This window comes from Balearica regulorum, chromosome 5 (genome assembly GCF_011004875.1).
Source record: "Balearica regulorum gibbericeps isolate bBalReg1 chromosome 5, bBalReg1.pri, whole genome shotgun sequence".
NCBI lineage: Eukaryota > Metazoa > Chordata > Aves > Gruiformes > Gruidae > Balearica > Balearica regulorum.
The window spans coordinates 47481241-47505953 of record NC_046188.1 but is presented as its reverse complement, the minus strand read 5'-3'; the positions used below and the strand labels follow the sequence as shown (position 1 = coordinate 47505953).

Sequence of the window (24713 nt, the reverse complement as noted above, 5' to 3'; positions counted from 1 at the left end):
CAAAGGGATGCACACATCTACTAGTAAATAATGCAAAAGATAAAAAGGACTCTGCCATTACTATTGTAACTTGTAAACTTATGGAGAAATGACATATTGGTTGGGTGTTTCATAAACTGCTAGGCCTATATCAGTGAAAAATCATTCATATGTGCGTTCTTAACCTAGGGTAGATCAGCAACCTCTGCCTGTGCTCAGTCTCAAAGGTCCTTCAAGTTCCATTTCTGAGCATGCAGAGAAAGGCTCCAAGCTAAGGAGCTTGCACCTAAGTCTAGAAAGGTCACATTGACTTAACTGTTAGCAAATTCTCTCCCTTGATCATGCCCAAGAAATGTTTGATCTCACTGGTACAGGTCAAACCCCTCAGAGAATGCACTTTGCATGCAGAAACATCATTCTGGTAATAACAAAAAGGTTTAAGAATGTAGACAAGATGAGCCATGCCACTCAACTCAGGGCCAGCAAACACTTTCTGGACTAAGTTCAAGAAGAGTCTTCAAATCTAGAGCCTAGTGATTAAGTTTTGCTTCTAGAAGACAGATTTTAGCCCCATTAGGCTAACAGAGTAACTGAATTTTGGCCTCTTTTTGTTTGACAATTGTTGCAATGACTATTATAATAAGAAAGGGAACACCACTACCACCTACAATTGTAGACATTAACTTGTTTCTGGTTATACATGGTTCCTGACTACACCAGAAATACAGTAGCATTTCCCTGCAATTGCAAATACCTCAGCTCAAATACATCTTGCTCAAAGTTGAGTTTTACTATCGGTATATGCAGAGACACTTTATTGTCTCCATGTACTGTACTGAGAGTGGAGGCATATTTCTACCCTTGGACTCCAAAAAATCCCTAGGAGAGAGTAGGCCTGAGTGCCGCTTTACTGAGAGCCTAGTCCAACGTATTGCAAGTGCATTGAATCTTTAATGAATACTGGGTTAGCTTTGAATTCGATTGTGTAGGAATTCACTCATTTAATTCATTCATTTTGCAGCCATTACAATTATTTTGTAAAAAAGGAGAAAAATCTATAGATGTAACAGAGTGAGCAGAATAACATACTTTGAGGTTTTAAATAATATTAGTCTAATCTTAGGCAGTAGCAGGTATGTATTCATTTTAGATTCATAAAAGGCACACACTGGGCACAGTGACATAATTTTCTTAACTGAAAAACAAACTTAGCATAAAGACCACTCCAGGCCTTGTCCTCTCACTATGTTACCTCTGATACAGGAAGAGGGAAATGATGTATAAGATTTACACCACATATTGAATGTGAGGATTAACATGCTCAGGCTTCTGTGGACCAACTAGAAAAGCTAATTCCAGAATTAGTGACTCTAAACCAGGATACTCATCAATTTCCACGTACTTCCTCAGGATTAACTCATAGATTTATTCTGTCACTATGTAGGAAAGAAGCAAATAAATTATGCTTCAGTGAAATTAGGCTGGCATAAGCAAAGTATGAGCAAGAGCCAGAACATACCTTGTTTTCCACTTGCAATTCAAGACTACAGGCCCTCAAACTTTGCAGTCCATGGAATATCTTTCAGCATTATCTGTACCTCTGCATTAGCTGTCTCTAGAGATGTTTATAAATGTGATATATGAGCTCATAAGGTGGCTGCCTCATATCCTGTGCAGTTTAGGATCAGTGGAAATGTTGCATAAAGCAGACATAGTAAGAATTTGGCAGTCACATGCATGTGAATAATTTTTATAATGAGGGTCAGAGGTGTAAAGTAGAACAAAGTTATTAGATCATATTCTCCAACTTAGTGAGTTCCCTGTCCCGGTAACCTTCAACCCTCAGATTGCTGAACTGCATGAAGAACAGTGCTTCTATAAGAAAAAACAAAATCTTTTATACAAATACTATACATGCAGGTTATTTCATCATAACTAAATTTAACACAACAGGGCATGTTGGCAAACACAGAGCACCAGCTGTCAGCACTCAGAGTTGACATGGTTATTCTTTGTTCAGTTAATTATCTAGGTTGGTTCATTGCTATATTGCAGTCTAATTATAGTAGAAGTTATATGATCACTTCTTTTACTGATCATTTGGCTCTATGGATCAAATCTTACTTTCAAAAGCAAAATTCATTTGTAATAATTTGGAGCTTTAGGTTACAGACATGAGCACTAGGACTAATCTTCTCATTTTCGTTCATAATTTTAATGGCAGAAGTGGGGTTTTTTTATTATTCTTAAAACAATCGCTTTGTTTCAGATAAACAATATTATATGTGGTAGAAGTGCAAATTGCACCTTAGACTGCCTCCTAGAGCTCTGAATGCTCTGAAATACTTAGGTTCTGGGAAGAGAGAGATTTTGGACTTACTTTTTTTTTTTTTTTTTTTAATGTAGCTCCACACACAGCAATCACAAAAAGGAGAGCCTCAAAACACTTGTCTAAGAGTTTGTTCACAACAGGCATCGTATGTAACAGGCTTTTGAAATTTGATAGGGAATGGAAAGTTTTGACTCAGTGGGCTCAGATGTATTTTTATGTTATCAATAGGCAACCCAACCCACACAGCCCATTCTTCTGTTCCTACTGAGAAGCAATGGAAATTCCATGAGAGTCTCTACTAACGAAGCAAGATAATAGCAAGTGCTACTTCTGAATAAAAAACAAGTTCTCACAAAAGCCAATTGTATCCATACGCTTTGTATGGAGAGTCTTGTCATACATGTTGGTCACGTGGAACCATTAAACTGAAAGACACAGATTTTTCTTAGATTTGTTGGGCTTTAAGTAATTACTTTCCAGATTCAGATTTGTGCCATTTTGTATGAATTTCAGAATGGTACCAATTATGTTATTTAGTCTGGGAAGTACAGGGAAGTAAAATAAATGGGAATATACTGTGTCACCCCTTTAAATAAAAGTGCTTACAAGGCATTTTCTAAAAGAATTATGAAAATCTTAATGCTCAACAGAAAGGTTACTGCTTGCATCTGGGTTTGCACATGCAAAGAAATGCTACTGAGGCATCATGAAAGCTTGTGTTTGTCCTTAATAATCTAAGAAAAAGCTTTACTCTGTACACTCGTACTGAACTTCTCTCTAATGTGGCACTGCACCACACATCAAGTTTTTATCTCTTCAATTCATAATATAAAAGTCCATTTATAGCACAGAATAATGGGCATATTTTATTTCCAATTAAGATTACTCATCTGTTCACACCCACCAAGATTTCTACTGTGCTTTTAATTTATCATTGCTTACTTTACTTACGCACCCAGTTTAATCACAGTAGCACCAGGAATCAGATCATTATAACCAGACCTGCACTGAACTACTTTAATCTTCTTGAGGGAAAAAAAAGAGTGTGATAGAATCTTTTACATTTAAAGTACTTGAGCTGTTATTTTTTTTTCTTAAACAACATTACTTACCATCTTGCATTTTATTTCAAAGCTGCTTAAAACAACAAGTTTGACATATCAGTTCGAGTACCATGACTCCAAAAAAAATGTTAACTGTATCCAGAACCATACAACATGAAGATAGATATTACAAAGAGAAAGAGTTGATTTGATGTAGCACTAATTAACAACAAAACCAAAAAGGATGTAAAGGCAGAGCCCTTTAAAATCTCAGCTCAGGACTAAAGTGTGTTAAAATTCCTTAGAATGGTCTTTTATTTTTCCACACTTTTGCACATTTAAAAAGCACCACAGAAATTTTCCAATGTTTATGTATTTCTGTGCAAGAGAGACCCAGATCCAGGAAATACGGAAGATTAAGACTGAGGTGTTCTGAGAAAGCTGCCTCAGGAATATAGGAAAGTTATTTTAGAAACAGCTCCACGCCAAGATCAAAATGCTGTGTTGAAATAATAGAGAACTACATGTAAGAATTACTACTGCTTGTGATATGCAGAAGAGGTGAAGGAGTGTGAGTCCTGACACTGCAAATACATGAAGGGTTAGGACCGCAGTGAATCACAGTAACAACTGAAGTATCCTCTCTCACAATCCTCTGCTACGAAGGCATTTCCAGGACGGAAATCTCATGGTTGAAATATACCATTTTAGAAATAAACACTATTTAGGTTTAAAACTTTGCTGCTTGTTAAATTAGCTCCAAATCTTTCACTCAAGGAAACAGAGGGCACAGGCTTGTTTTCTTGTTAAGAGTTATTTTGCACCATATAGCAGGGATTTATTCATACTGGCTGCAAATGCTAGAGGCATTTTCAGCTCTACAATGCAGCAGTGCAGCTCATCAGTGAAAGTTCTTAAAGCTAGTGAATATTTTTATTTTCGTCACTAGAAAAATACATCATCACTGTTGCATACAGATAGTTGAACTTATTTTATTTTCTAGGTGTGTACTTCTAAACTCAGGTTGGCATCAATATTGTAGTCACTTGGCAAGCTTCCTCATGAAGCAGTTAGTCAGCAAGAACTTCAATCAGTAGAGAAGCAAGAAGTCCCAAAGGTCATTTTCCAAAGTGAATGTTTTAGGTTGTGAATACCTGCTGGCCTATGAAATGCTCTGTTTATTGTCATGAAAAACGACTGTCTAGACTGTTTCAGGGAAGTCCTGTGCAAGAAGCACAGAGCAGTGAAATGCTACTATACTGACACTTGACTCTATCTGTAGCCCCTTCAAACTGCAGCCAGCGTAAACAAACACAACCTTCAGGGTCTGAGACTAACCAGAGTAAAAATAACCACTGTAGAACAGAAAGGTCATTGTAAACCAGGATGGGACAATATGTAGATTTCCAGCAGTAGTGAAACTGTAAAACCTTAATACGAATACCAGCTTTACATATATGCATTTCTGTTGAAGAAAGTCCTAGCAAAGAAAGAAGGTGAAGGACCAGCATGCATCAGCAGCATACCTCAAAGGCACAAAAATAAAATTTCAGGAAGTGTTTCAACCCAACAACAAAATCCAGTGTTAGGCGTCAAATAATACAATAAAAGCTAAGGTATGCCACAAGACGTAGAAATGTCTAGCCTTAAATACTTTCAGAAGCCAGAGATAAAGCAATGTGCTCAACACTGCAGCTCATGTCAGGAAATAAGATACAACTGCACATATAAACAATTTTGATTAGAAGGAACTGCACTTTTTCTTACAGGCTTTGTGGCACTAGTTGCTTGCTATACATCAGCTTGTTGTTGTACTGGCAATGAGGCTTTTCCTATCAAGCCCAGTCAGCCTTCATTACTTATGGTAATGAGTGACTTAGTTCTTTCGCTCATCTCTTCTTCATTTCAAATGCTACTGTAGAGGAACTACTTTTTTCTGTAAAGCAACTGTAATTTTCAGCCCAGCTTGAAATATTTTTTTTTGTTCATCTGAAGTAGATGAAATTAATCTTATTATTTTTCTTGCAGATGCTCTACAAATAGAAATCTTTTTACAGGTAAAAGGTATTGTAGGAATATTGACACACAAATCTGTCACCCCTACAAATAGCTATCACTAGCAATATACAAAATATCTATATCAGTCCTCAGATTGTGTATAGATTTTGGAAGTTTCCAGGGAACCCTACACCAGATATGCACGTGAATGCACTTTCAGATATTTTGTAAAAATATACCCATCTTTTTAGCAAGTGCATCTTAGGAGAGATTTTTTTATCCTCCTTTCCTGCAAGAAAGGTAAAGCCATCATGGGCTTTTGTATCTTACATAGACGCCAGGACTTGAACAGTATCTTCCTGCACTCCAAGACCACCATTATTCTTACAAAGGAGTTGAGACTTGAAGCCTTCAGAGATAGTGTGGAAAGGGAAATCCTATCCAAATACCACAGGAAATACTTGTTCTAGAGAAAAAACAAACCGGATAGGGAAACAAATTATGGTTCATAAAGAGCTAACCAAGATTTTAGAAATCAAAGTACTTTGGAAGGAAGAAAAAGAGCTAGAAAATAACAAGAATGTTAGCTGAATGAATTTTAATAATTATATTCAAGACAGTTCAGCATTCTACAGTGTGAGGTTGGAGCACACTGTTAAACAGAAGGGAGTTATGGGAATCGGGGGGGTCAGTTCAATGCTGAATAGTGCTATGAATAAAGAGAACTTGATTCTGCAGAATTGTTAATCTGGCCTTTTCACACAACATTAAATTAATTAAATAACAAGACCAAAGCATTTCTCTGCCTGAATTACTCCATTTTTCCCTGAAAGTGATAGAATATAATTATGCTCATATATGTAAAAGGCTCCTGTAAAAAACAAAACCTATTAATCAGTTAATCAGGCCACACTTCAATAGAACCTTTAATGCTGTGCATCCAGAAGTGCTTCACCAAAAGGCAAATTAGGAACTCAATTAATTATGAATTATTTTAATAAATGACTTGTAAACCTGGATTTAAAGGAGCTATACATTTTCCAACACAGCAAATTAACACGGGTATGGGAAACCCAAAGCTAGGATGAACTGCGTCTGGAAACATGACAAACAGAAGAGACTAAAGATTGGTTTAATCTGAATCTAGAAAAAAAATGAATGCTACTGAATTTTGGAGATCCTAATAGAAATCTAGCCCTGTAGGTCAAAGAGGAGGAAGGAAGTATAACATACTTACCATGCAAACTTCCTAGTGGATACCAGCATGCTAGATACATTCTAAGTGCCAAAACTTAGAATAAGATAAACAAAAATTGGTTTTAATGGATCTGAAAAAGAAAAACTTACTACAGGATTGAAGCTAAGTAGGTCACTTCATATATGCTGTGATATGAACACAGACTGAAGTCAGGTACAGGAGTGAACATCAAAAAAACCCTGCATTTTCCATTCCAGGTACCTAATAACTGTGGCATACTGGCATACTCAAAATGTGAAGTTGCTGCAGTACCACATTACTGTGCAGGACCAATGCAGAGGTTTTAATGGTGCCTACAGAGTTAATAACAATTTGTTTTTATGTAAGCATACTGTATTGTCTTTACTGTCATTTAAATAATAATTGTTAGGCTTTCTATTGCTTAAATGCTTATAGCTTACTAGGAGCTTTTTGTTCAGCTTATATGAAGGGAAAAGAAAATTTGTAAACTGCAACCTGCTTAATTCCCTGAGCTACTCAGAGATCTGTACAGTCAAGGCAATAAAATACCATACAATATCATTGCTTATATGAGAAAGGAAAGAATTTTACTATACATGGTACTTGGGTATCATCAACTTTCTGTCTTTTGGTTATGATATCTCCCCTGGCAGCATACAGTTTCACTCCTGTCAGCCCTGCTTCTACCCCTTAATGACTCCTCACCCTTTCCAAGAGTGTGAGCACTTACAAATGGGCCTGACACCTGCCCATTCTCTATTTTGTCTGATAAACAGATGAAAGCCTCCCCAGGCATATGACCAGACTTTGAGAAAACAGAAAAGGATGACTCAGGAGATATAACATCGTCTTTTATTGGAAAGCATGTACCATGCAGAAGCAGGGGAGGTGAGCGGAAGATGGGACAACTTAATATTTAGCTGGATGTCCAGGCATAGAGCCTTCTGTGAATACTTCTCATCTAAAATGTTTTCAAGTGGAAAATTCTTACAACAGTTAATATGAAAATATCAGTCTGTCATCTTCTCTGTAGGCTGTAAAGTGAAAAATTATATATTGCCCCACAATTGTTCCATTGTTTCTGGAGTATATTTTCCCCAAATGGACATTTTTTTTTCTGGCTATATAGTTTTATAGCATGATCTACTACTGTGCTCAGCAGAGAGATTTTAAATAATTACCAAATTAATTTTCTTATTGTAGTAAGTCTGTTACCCCTGGGTTGCATGTGAAACATATTTACCCTTGCTACTTGTATTCATCTTATGTATTTTGGGTTTTATTGAGTATCTTACCAAAGATACTTAAACTCCACTTTCCTCATTCTTTAGACTTTTATCACCAAAATTACTCTTGGAATACAAAGTGTAAAAATTGAGTGACTTATGACCAAAAATTAGAAATGAGTAGCAGGCTTTGTTGAAAGAAACAACAGTTGTAGAATTCATGGTGTATTGGTGCCAGCCTGTGAGAAAATTGTTGCACTACTGGAACAAATCAAGTACTCTAGGGTAGGAAAAGAAAAGTCAAAATGCTATAGAGTCTAGAAAGAAAATAGATTTTAGGAAATCAGAAAGCAAGTTACATTTGGAATTTATCTTACCCAGATGGAAGAGACTAAGGAAGAACCTGTCCAAGAAGTCCTGAGGATTTCCATAGCCTCATTTACGGGGCCATTAAATGTTCAATTTACCTCAAGCAATGTTTTTTGGAAAAAAGGCACATGTATTTTAAATTCATCGCATTGTTTTGCACTCATCAAAGGTGTCATTACATCTCCTGAGTCCTTTGCACAATACAAATCCCACCATTTTCACAGTCTATTTTTCAGAAGCATACATGTATTTCTTGTTTGCATCTGAGGATTTGAAAGATATGAGGATGCATGATATGAAATGTAAACACAAAGCTGGTTTCAGGTAAATATGAGCCTGGCCCAAAATCTGTAGTAAGAGTGGTCATTCACCATTCAATGCATTCAAACCTGGATTATAAGAACCAGACTTCATAACATATATCAAAGCACAAAGATTTTCAACAGTACTGCCCAAAACCAAGAGCTAGTCAAGTGTGCTCTTCTGAAGGCCAGTTCTGCCAAATTCTCAACACCTGATAAACCACGATGAACAAAGCATCCCTAATGGAAGATGTAAAAACTCTCTGATCTCTCATCAATCTCTGGTGAATTCTCTAATATACTGTTCTCAGCCTGTTCTAGTTCACAAATGACATAATCAGCACTTGCTAAACTGCAGTTCTAAAAAAGTCACCAGTGCTTGTAGCAAATTTTGTGCCAGGCTTTACATAATTCTGTGACATTCAGTAGTTTTTTTGTTTGTCATTAGCATTCATTTATTAATAGTAGTATTTATTCCAACTTAGTCATGTAGTCAGGAGATACTAAGTCAAAGACAATTACAGAAGCACAAAAGCAGTTCATAGTTTTATAAACAGTTTGGTATATAAACAGGTCAACCACAACATTGATCTTAAAGGTTTGTGTTCAGCTGTTGTCTAGAAGCACACACAATCCTTTGGCCTTTAACTTCCCATCACTTGGGTCCCCGAACACTGAGATCTATACCCATGCTAGAACAGTCAACAGAGCCAGGATACTGGAACATGATCATCTGGCAAAATGTTTTCCGAGAATGTTTTCTCATGCACTTTTTAGCCCAGCTAGCACTTTCCTAAACAACAGGGGGTCGTCAAGCTCTTTTGGTCCCTCCTATTGAAGCTGTTCCAAGGATGAACAGGGTAATTGAAATTTCACTGTCTAGCTGAGACTTAGCAAATGAGAGCTGATGAATGTGTGGGCCTATACCTGAGGAGCAGAGAACTCTCATGGGAGTGGGAAGCTCTGAACTTCTTACTTTGATTAATATTTGTTATAAAATAGTTAGATATTTGAGAAAGGGCTGGAATTTGTCTGCTGTTGGGACCAATACGCCAACTAACAGGCCAGGGAAAATAGCAATACTGAAACACAGATTGACAAGTGCCATGTCTATACCGTGGGTCTTGGAAGCATACAAACACTAATATCACTTCCCTATTGTTAACAGCTAATAGATTTTTTCATATTGCCTCATGTCTCTGTTGAAGGTTGCCTACCTTCAGCTGAGTGTCTAACACTCTGCAATTTGTCTCTTTAAGAAAGTAATCTGCAGGTATTATCTCTATGCAGCAGTAAAGACATCTTTCTCCCATAGCAAATAGTAATAATGTTGCAACATTACTATTTTCACTAGAACAGAAAATAAAATTTGACTTAGATTAAATTAAAAATTAGTAAATTTTTTTTTATCCCTTAAATAGCTGAAATTAATACTATGAACTGCCTCAAACAATTCTCTGTTGACCCAAATCCATAGACTCATGTCACAAAAGTGATCACAGACTGAAAAATACATTAAAAAAAGATAATTCTGCTTGTTTGTTACTGCTACAATTTACATTTTTATGTCATACTATAATTGTTAATACCATAAATACATTTTCTTCATACGATAATGATAGATTTTTAAAAAAGCCATTTGAGAATTAGGAGGTCTTAAAAATGTTCAGAAATTATACACAGTGATAATATTATTTCTAGATAGAGGAACAAACAAGCAGCTAGGTCCTGCAATGTATTTCTACTAAATCCATTAATTTGAAGGATCCCTTTGACACCCATTGAAACCAGTAAGCATTGGCAAAGTTAGCACAATGAAAGAATACTTAAGTGGTCTAAGATCATAGTTAATTTGCTTTTTACTTTACTCCAGGATTAAAGGGAATAATTTTTGTGCATATATGTATATTTACCTGAGCAAAGTGGAAAGTAGTTCTTTCCACCATTAACCTTGACTATAGTAAAGTTTGGCAAATGGTCACATATCCTTATCTCTACAGAAAATGGGAAATTAAAGTTGTAGAAATGTCTTGAAGTTTTCAAATAAGACTGCAAAAATTATGAACATTTCAAAATTAAAAAAAAAAAAAAACAAAAGAAGAAGAAGGGGTTCTTATTTCAAGAAATTACAGCATTAAGCTGTAGTACTCATTGCCAATGGGAAGTCCTACAGTCAAGAATATATGTATGTTTTTAAGGACGTCAAAGTTATCCTGAATTATAACAATCAACTCTTAAAAATTTGGAAGGAATATTAAACTTCAGGATAATCTCTGATTTAGCACATCTCCATCTGCTAAAAAAAAAGACAAGAATGGATGTGGATATCTTACAGCTTTATCTGAAAAATTACATTTGGACATTATTGGATTTTTTTTGACATTACAGACACACACTGTATTGGGTCTGGCTGAGATGGAGTTAATTCTCCCCACAGCAGCCCTCATGGTGCTGTGCTGTGTATTGGTAGCTAGCAAACTGTTGATAACACACCAGTGTTTTGGCTACTACTGAGCAGTGCCAGCACACATCAAGGCTTTCCAACATTTCTTTTTCCCCAGCAGCAGGCTGGGGGTGGGCAAGATCTTGGGAGGGGACACAGCTAGGACAGCTGACCCAAACTGACCAAAGGGATATTCCATACCATATGACGTCATGCTCAGCAGTAAGAAACTGAGAATAGGGGGAGGAACAGGGCGGGGGCATTCGTTGTTTTTTTTTTACAATGTTTGTCTTCCGGAGTAAGGGGGCACGCTTACTGAAGCCCTGCTTCCCAGGAAGTGGCCAGACATCGCCTGCTGATGGGAAGTAGAGAATAATCTTTGCTTTTTGCTTTGCTTCCGCACGCGGCTTTTGCTTTAGCTACATTAAACTGCCTTTATCTCGACCCACGAGTTTGGGGTTGTTTTTCTCCATCTTCCTTTCTCCCCTCCCTGCCTTGCTGAGGAGGCGAGTGATAGAGCGGCTCTGGTGGGCACCTGGCCCGCAGCCAGGGTCAACCCATCACACACACACACACAAATAGACCTTGGGTCCGGTTCAGCATAGGAAAAAAAATAAATCTTTGTTTCTTTTTACCAGAAATGAAAAAAAGTTTTTTACAGTTTCTTTAAATAGTAGTGGAAGAGAATTTGAGACTATATACAAGCAAAATAGGGATAGAATGACTAGGACTATCATATAATTTTTTTTTTTTTTAATTTTCTGTAGTTCTATTTTTCCTATACTTTGTGAGACACATATGCTTGCTGCAAAAAGGAAATTGAAATTAGGTGTATTCAAAATAATAGGCACTTAAAATAGCTTTTGGAAGGGAAAACGATATAAAAAAAAATAGTGATACCAGATTATTGAAGCAAGAGAGATGGATTCAGGCTTGACTCTTCTTAATTAGTTTCTTTCTAATTCAGTGCAATCTACTTGGATTCTTTTCAAAGTTGTGACTAGAGATGTATTTTGTTACAGACTTGCTTTCAAATAAGCACCTATGCTGTCTTCTGATGAAAAGTACACTTTCTTATCAAAATTTTGGCTTAACTGTCTCTAACATGCAGTGATTATTGATAGGTTAATTTCTGGAAGCCTGATGACTTTGAAAACACCTGGATTTCAGAGTTCTGAAATGTCTGTTTATCTTTTCTGTAACTTCTGAAATTGGAAACTGAAAAATACTATTAACTTTAGAAAACTATATCTGCCCTGAATAGTGACTTCCTGTGTTGGTTTTGCGTGGCAAGGTTTTGGTAGCGGGTGGCTTCTGTGTGAAGCTGCTAGAAGCTTCCCCTGTGTCTGATAGAGCCAATGCCAGCTGGCTCCAAGACGGACCCGCCGCTGGCCAAGGCCAAGCCAATCAGCACCTCTGTGATAACATATTTAAGAAAGACAAAAACAGTTAGAGAGCGCTTTTGCAGCCAGAGAGAGGAGTGAGAAGATGTAAGAACATCTGCAGACACCAAGGTCAGTGCAGAAGGAGGGGGAGGAGGTGCTCCAGGCACCGGAGCAAGATTCCCCTGCAGCCCGTGGTGAAGACCATGGTGAAGCAGGCTGTCCCCCTGCAGCCCATGGAGGGAGGATGAGGGAGTGTAGCGATTCCATCTGCAGCCCGTGGAGGATCCCACGCCGGAGCAGGTGGAGACACCTGAAGGAGGCTGTGACCCTGTGGGAAGCCCGCGCTGGAGCAAGCTCCTGGCAGGACCTGTGGATCCGTGGAGAGAGGAGCCCACGCCAGAGCAGGTTTGCTGACAGGACTTGTGACCCCGTGGGGGACCCACGCTGGAGCAGTTTGCTCCTGAAGGTCTGCACCCCGTGGAGGAGACTCACGTTGGAGAAGGCCGTGAAGGACTGTCTCCCGTGAGAGGGACCCCACGCTGGAGCGGGGGAATCATGAAAGGAGTCCTCCCCCTGAGGATGAAGAAGCGGCAGAAACACCGCGTGAGGAACTGACCGTAACCCCCACTCCCCGTCCCCCTGTGCCGCTGGGGAGGGCGGAGGTTGAAGCCGGGAGTGAAGTTGAGCCCGGGAAGATGGGAGGGGTGGGGGGAGGTGTTTTTAAGATTTGGTTTTATTTCTCATTCCTCTACTCTGTTTTGCTTAGTAATAAATAAGATGAATTCCCTCTCTAAGCTCGGTCTGTTTTGCTCGTGATGATAATTAGAGAATGATCTCTCCCTGTCCTTATCTCGACCCGTAAGTTTTTTTCCATTGTACCTTTTCTCCCCTGTCTAATGAAAGAGGGGAGTGATAGAGCGGCTCTGGTGGGCACCTGGCCCTCAGCCAGGGTCAACCCACCACACTTCCACATCAGTATTCCACTGTAAAGCACAAAGATCTCTAATTTAAATTCATTACATTAAAAAAAGTTCTTTAACATCAGGTAATAATAAAATAAATTCATAAATCTTAACTTATGTAAAATGTAAAAATATTATTTATAGATACATGCACATGTGCAAAATTGAAAGTGAAACTTCAGACATTTTTCTTAGATGCCTAGTACTTTCTGCAACTTTTTTTTTTAAAGCAGAACATAAGAATAGAAGGGTGCTGCTAAAAAAAACTTATTTTGGTGTTAAACATCTTGAAATCCCAAGAGGGAAGTTGATAAATAAAACAAGGAGATCATTTAGGTTTTTATCTAAGAGTGGCAAGCAGCGACTTTCACTTCAGATTTCCCTGGTAATCATCATAGCATCAACTAACATCTCCGAATATTAAGTACATTTGTAATGACTTAGAAACATGCACACACATGCACATATGCACCTATATGCTGAGACAGGGGAAAACATTGTTTAGATAGTTTTAGGAGGCTAAAGGAACAAATTAAGTTGTAAACATCACATAACTTCTACTGGGCAAGAAGAGCCTCAGAAGGTGCGTTTAAAATGACATATAGAATAACACTGTGTAGTGGATACCAAAGGGGACAGAAATAATGAATAAACAAACATCTCCAAAAGTCACGCAAAATGCATAAATTCTAGGTATAGGTAATATATGATATGTGTTAGAATCACACTACCTGTGATACCAAATGAATAGATAGCGATGAATGGAAAATCATGCTTGAAGCCGGCTACTGTGCACTACCTCACTCCTTGTAAGATCATTGAACTAGAAAATAATTAGGAAAAAAAAAAAAAATTGATCCCCAGAGTGGCAGCAATATAAAAAGCTTTTTGATTTTCTTACTTCTAAGACAGTACTTATAAGTAAAGCAAACAAGGATTAGTAAAACACGGTCAGTAGGTACTTCCTTACTCAGAAAGAACAGATAGCCTTAAGTGTAATGCTGCTGCATCATTGCTATCATTTCCTTCGTCTGCTTCAAGAATTTTATTTCCTCTAATTCAACTGTGGAAATTATTCCTATTGTTTTTCACAGAAATTCAATGAGTTCAGTGCTTGGCCTTAGAAAGTGCTTGGAACTACAAGGATTAATACAAATGGAAATTATGAATATACTCTAGTAGTTATACCTGAAATACAGAAACAAATTTCCTTGGTTCTGCCTTGTCCATGGTACCTCCAAACCAGATACCTTTCCTTCAAGGCAAAAAATTAATACTTGCAATGAAAAGTGCCTATAATGCTGTGAAAAAAATAATTCTTTTTTATTCCACTCACACTTTACGTATGTGGAAAAAAATTCCTTCAGAAGGGCAAAACTAGTATAAAATCAATGAACTATAAAGCTGGATTTGTTTTTGTAGTTTATCACTGAATGTGAGAACACAGGTTCACAGTCTGTTCTTTATTTTGCAGGCATAAAGTCCTTGACAATCAACAAAAAATTACTGGAGATAGCTCAACTCTTTTAAGAAATAGATCAGTTTGTAAGACTAAACTAACCTCAATATTCACTAAATGTCAAAGGTAATTATTTTAGGTTTTTATTATTTTTTATTTTATTTTATTTTTTAATTTCTAAAAAGCCACAACTTTCTAATGGGAAATAATTCAATCACTGTACAAGACTCCATTACCATTTCACGTCAAATCATATCTAATCCTTTGGCTAACTGATATTTTTCCTATTTTTAGTCAACTGAAGTTGTCATTCCAATGTGTGTTCTGCCACACTAGAAGAAAAATAATAACATTTTCAAAAGTCGAAATATTAGAATGATAAAAATGAAAGGAGGAAGAAACAGAGAATGTACTTAACTATTCATGGTAAAAAAGTAAGGTAAAGATGAGGAAGGATCTCTCCAACCAGGGCTATTACACAGCTTATTTTTCAGGAATTTGATCTTATGGTGCAGATCTAAAAAAAAAAAAAAAAAAGTAAATACATACCCCCAAAAAAGTGGTTTTGACTAACAATAATGAAAATTTATGAAAACTAGAACTTTTTGAAATTAGTAGTAAAAAATCAGTAGACCTTCAATGTAGATATGAGTAAATATATGCTAATTTAATCCCAATTACTTAATGCCATTTAATTCAATGAACTTTTACATAAATAATTTTTCACTGATCTAAGGTGTATTGAAATTAAATAAGTGACTCTGAAACACATTTTGCCCTTGACTATACTGGTGTAAATCAAGATCAACTTTAGAGAAGTTGACGTGGTTTAGGCCCAGCCGGCAGCTGAACACCACGTGCCGCTCACTCACCCCTCCCCTGGTGGGATGGGGAGGAGAACAGAAAAACAACGGCAAAGCCTCGAGGGTTGGGATAAGGGCAGTTTACTGGGACAGCAAGGGAGAGGGAAAAAACAACAGTGTTGATAACAGAGAGTAACAATGGGTGATAACAGAGAACGATTTACCGATCCGACGACCGACCGACCGGGCGCTCGACCCGCCTGGAGCCACGCCGACACGCCGAACCCGCCCCTGCGCGACTAGCCCCCTTTTATGGTGAGCATGACGTCACATGGCATGGCATAGCCCCCGGCCAGCTTGGGTCACCTGTCCTGGCTCCTTGTGACATTAACTCTATCCTTGCCAGAACCAGGACAGAAGTCAGCATCAAATTTATGAAGCTGTTATTAAGAGCAGAATCCTTTACATTTGCTGCCATCATTCCCCATTTGCTGTTTTGATTTCATTTATATGCAGAACTGATATGCTAGGAAGATATTCGTCAGCCCTTTTTTATTATTACATATTTAATTACCTTTGCTGAGAGTTCCAGATGAGTACTATGGACAGTGCATGGTTGAATTAAAATTCTATATAATGAGAAAGAAATGTTTAACCCCCTAAAAAGTTTAGAGTCACCTATCATTTATTATCAAAATACAGGACAAATTTAAGTTGAATCATATTATTTTTGTTTTATACACAGCTTTCAGAAACTTTGTGAATTCTGAATAAATCCTTTACTGTTCTTTGAGGCTGCAAGCAGTCTGGTACAAATGTTTGTGAAAAAAACGTATTCACAAGGAAAGTTTGTAAAGTTCTGTGTAGCTCAAGACTGTCCTTTATCCTCTAAAGTACGAAGATGGAAAATTGAAGGTACGTATGGGGTCATTTAACTTGGGCTGTTTCTTTGACAGGTGACTTCCTTGTAGCTTCTCATTCATAAATAAGTTAAGTTCTATCTTTAAATCAACTATATTGTTTTCTCTGCTTCTCCTTTCCAAATGTGAGAAAGCCTTATTCCAACCTCCTTATGGGCTAAATTCACTCTCAGCCAGTTTATTGCCATTTATTCTAGTGCTGAAATTGTCCTTAAGCTTAAAGAGCTTTCTTCAGCTTTGATGTTTATCTTCTGAGACATTCATAGTGAGCAATCATCTTCCCTCTCAGCCTTAGTTTTATTAGGTTAAACAGCATGCTCTTCTAGTCCATAAAACCGGCTCTCTGTTCTCTTGATCATAGTAGACATGGACACTTGCTCAGGATGTGTTCTTGTCAGTGATTTGTACAGTGGTATCGATACTTCTCTGCTGGTTCTGAAACTACTTTGCCTGCTACAGTCTGAATTTTGTTGATAGCTGCTTCACCTTCATGGGTTGCAGTCTTTTCTAACTGCATTCCCCCATATTCAAATACACTTTGTGGAACAATCTAATCTATGATTAAAAACTAATAGGTCTGAAGCTGTATTAGCATGTGTTTAAACAGCTTATACAATATATGAAACCGTTAAGCAGCTTCTTTTCAGAAGAACAATAATGTACCTAAATCAAGTTTAACTTTTGCTGTCTGAGAAAAACAATGCATGCTCAGCAAATTTTGTGTCCAGCCTCAGACGAAACTTAGAGTTGATTTGCTTTATGATTTTTTAAAAAATATTTTATGATACTGCTTTTGTCAGTATGGTTTCAGCACCTCCACTAGTTACAGTGCTTTGGATCAAAGTACTGCAACACTTTTTAATAATTAACTGTTATCTTTAAAGGAAGCTTGGGAAATTCACGTTGATTTTCATTGTCTCAGGTATTGTTCATGTCAGAAGATTTTTTTATCACTCAAAAATCTATTTTTAATCTATTGTTAATGCCACACTGTGTGTGATCTCGTTAGGGCTCTCAGGCTACATTGGCAAGAGGAGCAGACTCTGTAGAGCAAAACGGTTGGTGCTGAGTACTCAGCATTCACAGTGACATTACAAATGGGGTTTACTTTGGACAGACTAACCTTGTCCCAGGGACTGAGCATCCATCAGCAGCTGGAGTTACAAGTTTCCTCCTGGATAATATCTTTTGATTGAATTTACTCTGAAATTGGGACTGATTGAGACTATCTTCAAAATCACATTTATGATCCAAATTGAAATGACATGGTAGACACATACTTAAGCTAAGTCTGCATGGGAGATCTCCACGTAACAAAGACACTATCTACTTCTGGTAACTGGGTTAGATATAAAGTGATGTCCAGATTGCATTGCACAACAAAGTGATGAATAAGTTGCTATAGAGGAAGTGTAAAACAAGACAGCTTGACACCTTGCACCATGACATTCTGCCCTCTAAGAACATACTATTATCAGTTATCTTCAATACAGAATGATAAAATATGTATCAAAAGCCAAAGAAGGAATACACAGAGTTTATTCACAATACATTTCAGGCTGAAATTTCAGCTGTAATTTTGCCTACCTTCCTAAGGTAGGTGAAATTGTAACAGATAAGGAGTTGGTCCTAACATCCGAGTCAATAATACCTGCAGTAGCTCAGGACTTAGATAACAAAATCCAAATCCTTCCTGAGCAGGAACTGTATGTATCTTCTTAACAATGTCAAGCATGCTATTGGGTTTTAGTGATATAAATCCTTTGGTTTCCAATAAGAATTGTTCCCACCTTACCCATAGTTTCAAAATGCAATATATTAGGATACCTTAGAAAGACAAGCACATACTCCAAAAGATCATGACATACTGAAAAATACATGCTACTCTTGAGACAGCTTTAATATTGTGCTGTCATAGGGGTTAATGGGCAAACAAGGATGATTTCAATGAGCTGCATAGGAAAACCTGCTGTTTCTTCTCCACAGCACGAGCCCCAGTGAAACTTTGATGATGAATAGTGACTGGCTCCAACAGCTATTAGTTGAAGCATCTGCCGTATGTACTGCAGAAACACTCATATGACCTTCTTTGAATTGATTAAAGATATCACTGACTCAACAGCTCAGGATCTATACCCTTTTGCCTTACATTTGCAGAAGAAAACAGACCCTCCCAGGGAGCTATAAAGCAGGCAAGCCAGGAGAAAGGCTTACCCTTACAAATCATTTACTTAATTTAAATCTGAGGTGAAAGTAAGGTTAATTATCACTATGCCAACATTTTGTTTATGTGTAGCTACACAAACAGATTGTGGTGTTTAATTGCACTATATCTAGTTTATTAGAAGGTTATCTAATAGAGGAACATGGGAGTTTTCTAACTTGTTCAAGAATGGTTCTTATCTCAGGAGAGACTGTCTTATGCATAGATTCACATATACATATTTGTGTGTGCATACAGACTTATAGAGTGTGTGTGTATATACATGTTTGTATTAACAATGTAGAGGAACTCAACGTAAGCTTTTTTTACCTTATTTCAGCTTGAACTAAGAATGCATGCTGTCTAGTCACTGACTTACTCTCCAGTTCACTACACCTCCCAAACCTCAGTTTGTCTGTCTGTAAAACTGCATTGCAGATAGACATTTTTTGTTCATAACAACTTATGGAGCACTTGACATCTATTTTAGAATCTATATATTACATTTAGGGGTATGCTTTTGGGGTAGAAAATATTTACAAAATTAGACTGATATATCTACTGTAATAAAAACAAAACTGAGTAGTGAAATGGCAGATTGTTACAGCCTCCCAGCTTTAACACTTATTAAGAATAACCTCTGATGAATGCCAGAAAACACAGTGCAAAATATTAAGCAATCTCCTGCCACATGAAGCCTGAGTACAGGGACACTGATTATCAGTGGGCTCAAGCAGCTAAGGCAAGGATATTTTTAATAGTGTTGGCACAACCAAAGTACTTTAACTACTGTGTTAATACAGACTGAGTTCGCAGACTTCTGATTATACTGCAAATGATCACTGTTGGTAGCTCTGTGATAACTCTCAAGACCGACCGAAAGATGGCAGCTATAAAAGGAATTCCATCATTTTGTCCAAGGTTTCCTTCCCTTCCAGTTAGACAGGGAAATTGTGGTAAAACCTTCGAGCTCAATTAAGTTAACAGACTCTTCCTCGGAGCATGGGAAGTAGAATAAGCTGGCAGGGTTTGTTCAGAGTGTAGCTCTCCATTGCATGTTTCCAGTGGTTGCCACTGCCATGTGGGTCCTTCTGTGTTTCACCATGATACTGCCTCTAACTCTACCACCACAGTGAAGCCTGCATATGTAAAAAGGGGTTGGTTCATTCATCACAAATCTGATGAAAACTTTAACAAGAAAAAAAGTTCTGATGCCACTTCTCAAAAGTATTAAACTATGCCCATTTCATTCTTTTCCCCATCAATTATGAAGCAGTCATTATATAAAAGGTTTGGAACGAATGAACTCGCCCTACTTCCCATTTATGTTGGTGTGATGCATTTGCTTTGGGAATGGTTGATAACAAATAGATAATCCTGAAGCTATAAAAGAAAATACTGTGGCTTTATTCTAAACACACGTTTTACCTTTTCACATTTCTAGATACGTGTTTCCTAGTGATTTCCTCCCTCCTTGAGTATGCATTTCCTTAAGAAATTTGCAAGTGTACAATATATTTGGTATAATAAACCCTATTAATCTAAATAGTCATGTTGAGCATAGATAATATGAAATCTACTGAAATAGAAAAGTTGTGAGAGAAAAGAAAAGGTAAGAGAATCTTTATCAAAGATGCTGAAGATTAGAAGACAAGTCTAACCATTGTACAGCAGGATCTCTGAATTCACCAGGAGGAGCCTGTGGGCTTTACAGAAACCATTCATGACAAAAAGAGGACTGATCAGTTACATGAGTGTTTGCAAGACTGAACTCCTTACTTGGTCTGATTTTACTGCCTATCAGTTCTGATCAGTTACCAGTTCTTATCTCATTCTCAGTTCCAATTTAAGTTACCAGTGGAACCTGCATCAACCTCAGTGAGAATGTTTACCACCTGCTTAATGTTTCAGCTCCACTGACTGAAGGATGGCTGGCCAATAAGACCAAGTTGGTTGATCCATTTTGTGCTTTGCTGAGATGTATGCTTGCTCCCCTCCAGCTTTGAGCCCTGGGCTGGAGGAGAGTCATCCCAGGGTGGTGATTTCAGAAGCTTTGGGCTTAGTCACAGCAGCAGTCCAGGGCCACAGTTATGTTTCTTGATATTTTACACGGCTTCAGATTAACATTTGTGAAGTGGAAAAAGATAATGCTTCCCTGCCACAGGCACTATTTAAATGCTGTGATATGGTTGGTTACTATAATGATTAGCACCAGGAAGGTAGATAATTTGACATCAAGGAGCAGGCAGAAGAGTTATTTTTGTTACAGGGTGAACCCAGTACTCTGGAGAATGGTGTCTAGTGCAGAGGGACTTCAAAATTCTGGCATGAGCGCTTTAAAAGTAGATAAAGAAAGAGTAAATGCATAATGCATTTTAAGAGGTACTTATATGTTAAATTGTGGCAGTATATTATTCTGAGACAGAGCTTTGAATTTATAAATTCTTTGGATTTATATATTTTTAAAGCCTTTTGATCTTACTTTTTATAATTAAAGCAATGCAGTCTAAATGCACATAATAGAAAGTGGCAGAACATGCCAACACACCTTTGGGAACATGATTGTGTGCTACTTCTTGCAGCTTTGTTTAGTCTCAGAAAATTAATGCTAACATTGATAAGCAACACTCATCATAAATTCAGGTCAGATAGTGCTTCTTTGCCTCATTCGGAGAGTAAAAATAATTTCAAAGACTTACATCTCCTGTGCTGTGCTCAGAGGCTTGAATAACACTCAGGGCACTCAGACAGTTGCCATCAGGTTTTCGTCAATGGAACTTCAAATTAAGCTTTATTTTAATGCTAATTTACATGTGTACCTGAAGTTGTGGTGAGAAATGAGTAGTTTCACTTGATGCTTTGGTATCTGTAAATAACAAATGGGTTTGTTTCTTGACAGCAGGATTGGTGACTTTTTTTTTAATTGATCTTCCTTTAGAAGTCAGATGGAAAAAAAAAGTATAAATCTCTTATTTGTTTTCAGCTCTATAAGAAGCAGAGCACATCTTTCAAGATAAATAAATTTTGAATCACAAATGGATTTAACTGGGTTAACTCCAGGGATTTGTAACAAGATAGAAAGCATTTCACTCTTGTGACATTGGTTTGAAATTAGCCCAGGTGAACAGAGAGAAGGAGTCATTTTCATCTAATGTCTGTTCAGCAGCCTACACAAAATGAGTTGCTGGGGTTTAATGCATGCATCTCCTTGGGGTCACACAGCCACTTTATAGAAACCAACATTAATCAGAAGTCAGCCTGAATTATGAATATGCACAAACTAGCAGTAGTATGCAAAGTGATCCACATGGGGAAGGAACTACTCTAACTAAACATATGCAGTAACAGACTCTAAAGGATCTGCTGCTATTCAGGAGAAAAATCTTGATGTCAGTGTTGGTAGTTGTTTGAAATCATCAGCTCACAGCATACAGCTCAACAGCAAACAGAAAGGTAAGCAGATGTTCAAAGTTACTAGAAAATACACAGAGAAAACAGGAAGCACCATTGTTCCACTGCATTAATCCATGTTAGTCCACACCTGGCATATTTTTTTCTTTTTTCATTGCCTGATCTTAAGAATACTGGAGATCTAGAACAGTTCCTAGAAAAGTTCCTAGAAAAGACAAGGGTCCAATGATGATCTGAAGTATGGCACTGATTGAAAATAGAGAAAGATTAATTAAACAATATTCAGTTTGGAGGAGGGTCAGTGAAGCAGATATATGAAAAACTAGTGAAATCATGAATGGCATGAAGAGGGACAATTGGCATGTTTATTCATTTTTTCCACATAAGAGAAAAACTAAGAGGCAGCAGGTATAAAATAAACAGATGTACTTTTTCATGCTACACAATTAAATTATGGAACATATTGCCACAGGATGTTACAAAATCTGAACGTGTTTAGAAAGTGGTTAGAGAGGTTCATGGAAGTAAGGCCCATCAAGGATAATTAACTCAAAGCAGTTGCAACCTCTGGTCCTGGGATGCCCAAGCTGCTGATTACAAGTAGGTTAGAATATAAGCTTAGGGGAAGCATTTTTTTATTCTTTCTGTTTTCCACCAATATTTTAGTCCCAGGCATCTGTTATTAGCTCTGCCAAGGGAGGCTACTAGGTTAAATTGTATAGCCATTTCTACAATGGACTTTTCTACAAAAGTCCTACTTGCCTATTGTTTTTGTGAACATATTCAAAGCAAACAACCAATTGTTTATTGTGACAAATGTATTTAAAAAGTATCCAGCATCTGATCAAGATGAGCACATGTGTTGGTTTTGCGTGGCAAGGTTTTGGTAGCGGGGGGGCTACAGGGGTGGCTTCTGTGAGAAGCTGCTAGAAGCTTCCCCTGTGTCTGATAGAGCCAATGCCAGCCGGCTCCAAGACGGACCCACTGCTGGCCAAGGCCAAGCCAATCAGCGCCTCTGTGATAACATAGTTAAGAAGGGAAAAAACAGTTAGGGAGAGCTTTTGCAGCCAGAGAGAGGAGTGAGAAGCTGTAAGAAACTCTGCAGACACCAAGGTCAGTGCAGAAGGAGGGGGAGAAGGTGCTCCAGGCACCAGAGCAGAGATCCCCCTGCAGCCCATGGTGAAGACCATGGTGAAGCAGGCTGTCCCCCTGCAGCCCATGGAGGGAGGATGAGGGAGTGTAGCGATTCCACCTGCAGCCCGTGGAGGACCCCATGATGGAGCAGGTGGAGGCACCTGAAGGAGGCTGTGACCCGGTGGGAAGCCCGCGCTGCAGCAAGCTCCTGGCAGGACCTGTGGACCCGTGGAGAGAGGAGCCCACGCCAGAGCAGGTTTGCTGGCAGGACTTGTGACCCCGTGGGGGACCCATGCTGGAGCAGTTTGCTCCTGAAGGTCTGCACCCCGTGGAGGAGACTCACGTTGGAGAAGGCCGTGAAGGACTGTCTCCCGTGAGAGGGACCCCACGCTGGAGCGGGGGAACAATGAGTCCTCCCCCTGAGGATGAAGAAGCGGCAGAAACACCGCGTGAGGAACTGACCGTAACCCCCACTCCCCGTCCCCCTGTGCCGCTGGGGGGGGCGGAGGTTGAAGCCAGGAGTGAAGTTGAGCCCGGGAAGATGGGAGGGGTGGGGGGAGGTGTTTTTAAGATTTGGTTTTATTTCTCATTCCTCTACTCTGTTTTGCTTAGTAATAAATAAGATGAATTCCCTCTCTAAGTTCGGTCTGTTTTGCTCGTGATGATAATTAGAGAATGATCTCTCCCTGTCCTTATCTCGACCCGTAAGTTTTTTTTTCATTGTACCTTTTCTCTCCTGTCTAATGAAAGAGGGGAGTGATAGAGCGGCTCTGGTGGGCACCTGGCCCTCAGCCAGGGTCAACCCACCACAGCACAGGAAACAAATTATTCTCCAAGGGCAAAATACCTCTTAGATGGTTTTTTTTGTTGGTTGGGGACTAGGTGCTAAATGCAGCTGCTTTTTTATTATTAATTCAAAAGTGCTATGATAATTGGATCTCTGAATATGCATGCTGAGAAATATTTGGTGAATTTATTAGAACATTAACATCTAATTCAGGGGGGAAATCTGTTTAATACTTAAGAAAAAACTGTAAAACAACATTCAGCATCTTTGTGCTTTATACAAAAATTATTTGCTTCAAATTTAACTTTCTGAATGCTGGTATTTTATAGAATCCTAAAGAATGTAAGGGGTCATTTCAAACTATTTCCTGTAGCATCCAGCATATTGTAGTTTAGAGATGGATATGAAGTTCTATACACACTAAGATTGTCCCGTTCTTGGTATGAATTGTGTATTATAACTTTTTTTCTTACACTACATTTTCAAAGTGAGAGTTGTTTCCCATATTTGTTATAGAGGAAGTTGCCATTTTTTGACTCTGTGGAACCAGAGTACATACACATTATATATTCCTTCTGTACTTACTTTCCCTGGACTTCTTAGCTTCTCAGTATAAAAAAGCCAAACAGTTAATTTTATTTCCTTGTGTGCTCTTGCATGTAAGTCTATCATATATAAGCATCTAACATCTTCTTCTTTTAAATCAGTAAGCATGAAAGCCATAGACATTCATATATA

At 38.1% G+C, this 24713-nt stretch overlaps 1 long non-coding RNA gene across 2 annotated transcripts in view; it reads right to left on the bottom strand.

Moving 5' to 3' along the window:
- Positions 1-24713, bottom strand: part of LOC142602070 (uncharacterized) — a 55179-nt gene that overhangs the window by 16544 nt on the left and 13922 nt on the right. Inside the window, exon 2 of one of the 2 annotated variants that reach the window (XR_012835735.1) lies at positions 15136-15234. The exons of the other annotated variant lie outside the window; for it this stretch is intronic. This is a non-coding gene — a long non-coding RNA (uncharacterized LOC142602070). The remainder of the gene's footprint in view (positions 1-15135; positions 15235-24713) is intronic. 2 annotated transcript variants of the gene reach the window in all.